Source organism: Hakea prostrata, chromosome 10 (genome assembly GCF_041222555.1).
Source record: "Hakea prostrata isolate BN-2017 chromosome 10, UWA_Hpros_2, whole genome shotgun sequence".
In the NCBI taxonomy this organism is placed as follows: Eukaryota; Viridiplantae; Streptophyta; class Magnoliopsida; order Proteales; family Proteaceae; genus Hakea; species Hakea prostrata.
Genome location: NC_142609.1, coordinates 5,810,096 through 5,815,363, shown reverse-complemented (window position 1 = coordinate 5,815,363; position 5,268 = coordinate 5,810,096). Strand labels below are relative to the sequence as shown.

Sequence of the window (5,268 nt, the reverse complement as noted above, 5' to 3'; positions counted from 1 at the left end):
CTAGTTGAAGGCAACTATAGGTGCTCCTCTCTCCTTACGAATTGCAGCAATGATGGTCATTAGATCCCTATGGTGCACATTTACCATCAATCCATTCTTCATGAACAAAGTTAACCTTATCTTCTGCTCCACATGGTGCCCGGGTGCTAATGTCAAGCGGTACTTGAGCAGCACTGCAGCTGCAATGGACTTCATTTGGAGATAAGCCATGTCTTTCCCTAAACAAATTCTTGGCCCTGCGTTAAATGACACGAACTTGAACTGGTCATGTACTACATAACTCTTCTCGTCGGGTGATAACCATCTCTCTGGTCGAAATTCCATGCAATCTTTCCCCCACGTCCACTCCATCCTCCCCACGGAGTATATCGAATAGATTATCTTCGAACCTCCGGGTACGAATGTACCATCTGGTAACACATCATCCGTAACCACGTGCTTTGAGTCATGCGGCACTGGCGGGTACAACCGGAGAGTTTCTGACAATGCTGCTTTTAAATAAACTAGTTGATCTAACTCATCAAACACCAACAACTCCTCCAACCACTTTGACGTGTCATTGCCACGTGTTTCCATCAGAACCGTGCATATTTCATGTAAAATCTTCTCCTCCACTTTTGGGTTTAAGATTAGCAACCAAAAGAACCAGCTTAACGCTACTGACGATGTGTCTCGTCCACCAAGAATGAAGCTAAGTATCATGTGTTGGAGAAAGGTGCTTGAGTAGGCTTTAGTTTCTTTCCTATTCATGAACCTGGACAACAAGTCATTGCTTTTGTCTTCCTTCTCTCCTGCCGTGAAATTTTGTTGCAGCTCTAGCTTACGTGTCTCAATAACATCTAGCAAGTATTGCTCCACATAGCGAATGTTCTGACTCAAACCGATCTCTTGCCCAAGCCCAAGCCATTTCCTCAACTTCCAAGTGAATTTGGGGAATTGGAACCGCTGAAAGAGAGCCTCAGTGGCTCGATCGAATGCTAAAGTGAACTTGTTCTCTGCAAGGACAGGGGAGAGAGTTTGAGGGTCTTTACCAAAAGCTACTCCACATATGTTATCAAAGCTTAATCGAAGGAGGAGGTCTTGAAGATCCACGGTCACGATTTCCACTTTGGCTGTTTCAAGCATTGGACAGAACCGTAGCTTAATAACTTGGTTCAACCATCGAGCCACAATTTGTTGCATTCCACCCCGGGTGAACTCCGATGCAGCCGTCTTCCTTTGAAATAGCCACGTGTCACCATCAGAATTGAAGATCCCTTCACCAAATAAGTCATGAAACACTGCTTGCCACGTGGGTCCCTTTGTGTAGTTGTCAAAGCGGGTCTTTAGAATGTGCTCTATATTCTTTGGATCACATGTGACAGTCACTAGTCCTTGTTTCCGCAAAAGAAAAGGAAAAATGCAAATGCAGTTTTGGCATGTGCCCCCATACATGCGGAGATTCTCGGCAATCCAATCGTGCAAGCGATCATAGTTCTTGATCACATCTGGGATACAACCTATTAAGGGCCACACCCGTGGGCCCCGCATCGAACGTGACATAACAGTAAACCACACTGAATAGGCAACAATTGCAGCCAAGAGTAGTATAGCGGTTGATATCTCCATCATAGAGTGAACCCAACACAACCAAAACTTAACTTTGATCCTATGATCTGCAAGAAGAGAAGAATTCTCCCCAAAAAAAGAAATAAATAAATAAATAACTACATAGCCTTTTTTTTTTTTGGGCAATTTAGCAAAAATCCACCAAAAATAAGTAAAGCCCAAGTTGAGAAAATGGCTTAATTAACTGTGGCTAGAAGAAGAAACCCACCCACCCGCCCACCCACTTGAAACCTAGGTAGCGTTGGGGAATGATATTGAAATGGGGAGCTTATAACGAGCTATGTGTTCTTGAGACTTACAAGTTACAAGCTATTTATAAGTGAAAAAGGAGGCAAATGGGCGTCTCACCATTTTTTGTTAAATGCCTTCAAATATAGTTGAGAAGTTAGTGTAAACTCGCAAACAAGTTTTCTAATCTTGGTTTTATAATTCTTAAATCTTCATACTCTAGTTGAACTATGTTAATGACTGTATGTATTTATCTGCTTATGAACTTTGATATGAGCTAAGCTCTTATTGTGTCGGGATGATAAGAGTACCTGAACTTGTGTTTTGAGTTGTAATTATCCAATTTTATTTAATTTTACTGTAGCACGATCTATTATCAATGAATTCAGCATGTTAGTTTATGAGTAATTTCATTTATTGACTGATCATTCATTCATGAATACTATGATTTTAGTTAACTGGAAAGTTAATTAAGTCTAGATAAATGCTGAATGTCATGAGTTAGCTTAATCCTTAATTGAATTTAGCTATTTAGTGGGTAGGGTAGGAATACTCACCGGCCTCACGTAGCCATGATTGGAACTTGGCATAATTTGCACTTTAAGTTCATTTCTCCATAGGAATATGAGGATTTTGAATTAGGATGTTAGTGCATATGTGGATTGGAAGATACCCGTATGTAATTTCGTTCCAGGTTCTTTGATATACTTTGTGCTGCAGTGTTGCTGTAATATCCACAGTATAAATTCAAGGGATGGGAAATTGATTTCCAACATTCATACCACTTATTACAGTTCTTTCTATTGCATATTTTTCATTTAATATCTTTTGTGTAATTCACATTTCTTTCATTCATTTAGTTTGTTAATCACAAAGTCATTTTGTCATTTTTGTTTAAATTAGTCTTCCTTTTACATTGATATTTGATGATAAAATTCTCCGTGGGATCGATACTCTACTTACTAATTACTACTTGATTGCAACACGTGGGATCGAACCAAAATTCAATCCAGTTTGGTTCCATTAAAATCCAAACTGGATCGAATTTTTGTTCCATTAAAATTCTCCAGGCTACTCCAAGAAATCGGGAAATTCAACTTGGATTCGGGAGCATGGCAAAAAACATACTTGTGGCGCCAACCCTTATGATTGGAAGGGCAGGCACCATCGGCAAGGATCCCACCTTGCCATCCTAATTCGCCCTTTGGTCGCTTGGAGAAGAATACCCAGCCAGGAGGGTTGGATTTGCTTAAGAAATAGAGATGAGAAAACAAGGGAAGAGAAGGGGATATCCCGAGCTCGAAGCAAAGCCCGAGGAAGCCAATAATGTGCCTCCAACTGTTTGAGAGGAGCATACCTGGACACAACTCCCAATGGAGAAGGACTTCAGCGAAGAGAGGAGATCTAAATGGAAGCCAAACTCCACTCTTCAGAGTTTCGACGTAAATGGCAAACTCCCCCGGAATAGGGGAATTGACTTTCAGTCGAGTTCGAGACCTGAAAGTTATAGGAAGGAGGGAGAGAATATTGAGTAACAAGATCCTCGATCTCACTGGGACGAACTTTGGACACATAATATGAAGGACTGGTGCAGGGTCTCTTTGACGGTCGAGAACTCCCAGCCGTTGGTTTCTTAGGGGCTTTCCTCTTCTTAGAGGAAGTTCCCCGAACTTCAGGTGCGTTACCGGGTAGATCCCTAGGGCTTGCTGGGACAGAACGTAACCAGGGATCGGTGACCCTGTCATCTCGATCGCCGAAAGTTTCTCCAGTGGGAGTTGCTACCTCAACAGAACCTTCTCCATTAATCAAACAATCGACGGAGTCATTGTTCGAGGTCTTACCACTACCCATTTTCAAGGAAATAAAGGGTTTTAGGTGAAGAAGGAAAAAGAAAAGTAGCAAAAATGAAATAAGTAGGCCGAATGCACCAAAGAAGAACAGGAATGAAGATATAACTGAGAAAAGGCCGAAGAAACTTACTTGTAGATTGAAACTTGAAGGGGAAGACTTGAACTGCGAAGACTGGGACTGCAAATCTCAAGAACAAAAGTAAACTGCATGTTAAAAGAAGAGGTAACAGAACTATTTATAAGTGAAAGAAGAGGTAGATTTGGATCTCACCAGTAGTTAAAAGGCCCTCAAAAAAGGGTTGAGAATTTAATGTAGAGCAGCAAAGAATTAATTAATTTTAGTTGAATGAAGTGCACTTTCTTCTTTTGGAGGGAAAATTTTACATGGTTTTTTCCTTGATGATCTCACATTGCTTCTCTTGGTATGAAAAATAATGCACACTATCTAACAGTTTTTCTTCGCACATTTAATATAATTCTTTAAACTTGTGTGGTAGCTAGCCCTACTAAAAAAAAACTGTGTAGCTAACTCTTTGTCGAGAAGAGCCCTATATCTCTAGACCCCTAGTCCTTGATTGATTGATATATCTTATAAATTAGGTGATCTTACTATATCAATCAGTCTCCAATAATATATAAACCACCATGCTATAAATTTGAAGGATCTATTTCTTTTATAAAAGGAAAAAAAAAAAAAAAAAAAAAGCCTAGGGCATCTCACCACAAAAACTAAAAATAAAAATACAAGTACAAGTACCTCTTGCCCTATTCGAAGCCATTTTGTCAACTTCCAAGTGAATTGTGGGAGTATGATTTGTTGTCTGAAGCCCTCATGAGTGACTTGATCAAACGCTGATGTAAACTGGTTGTCAGGTAAACTCGGAGAGAGGGTCTGAGGGTCCTTACCAAAAGTCACTCCACATATGTTGTCGAAACTTAGGCGAAGAAGGAGGTCTTGAAGATCCAAAGTCATGGTTTCCTCTTGGGCTGTTTTAAGCATTGGTCAAAACCGCAGCTTAATAGTTTGGTTCACCCACCGAGCCATGGTTTGTTGCATTCTACTCGGGGTGAGCTGTAGCGCAATTGTCTTCCTTTGAAATAGCCATGTGTCACCATTAGAGTTTAAAAACCCTTCGCCAAATAGATCATTAAACACTGCATGCCAGGTCGGGCCTTTGGTGTAATTTTCGAAACGGGTTTTCAAAATGTGCTCTATATTCTTTGGATCACACATCAAAGTTAGAAGGCCTTGTTTTCACAACAAAAAGGGAATGGCAGAAAGGCAAGTTTGCAACGTGCCACCAAACGCGTGGAGATGCTCTGTAATCCAATCGTTCAAGCGGTCGTAGTTCGCGATCACCGCCGGAATACAACCTATTAAGGGCCACACCTGTGGGCCCCGAAACGGACATGAGAAGCACAACCAAACAAAAAAAACAACCCCCCCACCCAAAAAAACACAAACAACCCCCACACCCCCCCAACCCCCCCCCCCACCCCCCCACCCCACCCAACACACAAAACCCCCCACCCCCCCCCCCCCCCCCCCCCCCCCCCCCCCCCCCCCCCCCCCCCACAAAAA

At 41.7% G+C, this 5,268-nt stretch overlaps 1 pseudogene; it reads right to left on the bottom strand.

Annotated features, from left to right (window-relative positions):
• On the bottom strand, positions 1-1,608 carry LOC149001687 (cytochrome P450 86A22 pseudogene; annotated as a pseudogene).
• Between the last annotated feature and the right edge of the window lie 3,660 nt (positions 1,609-5,268).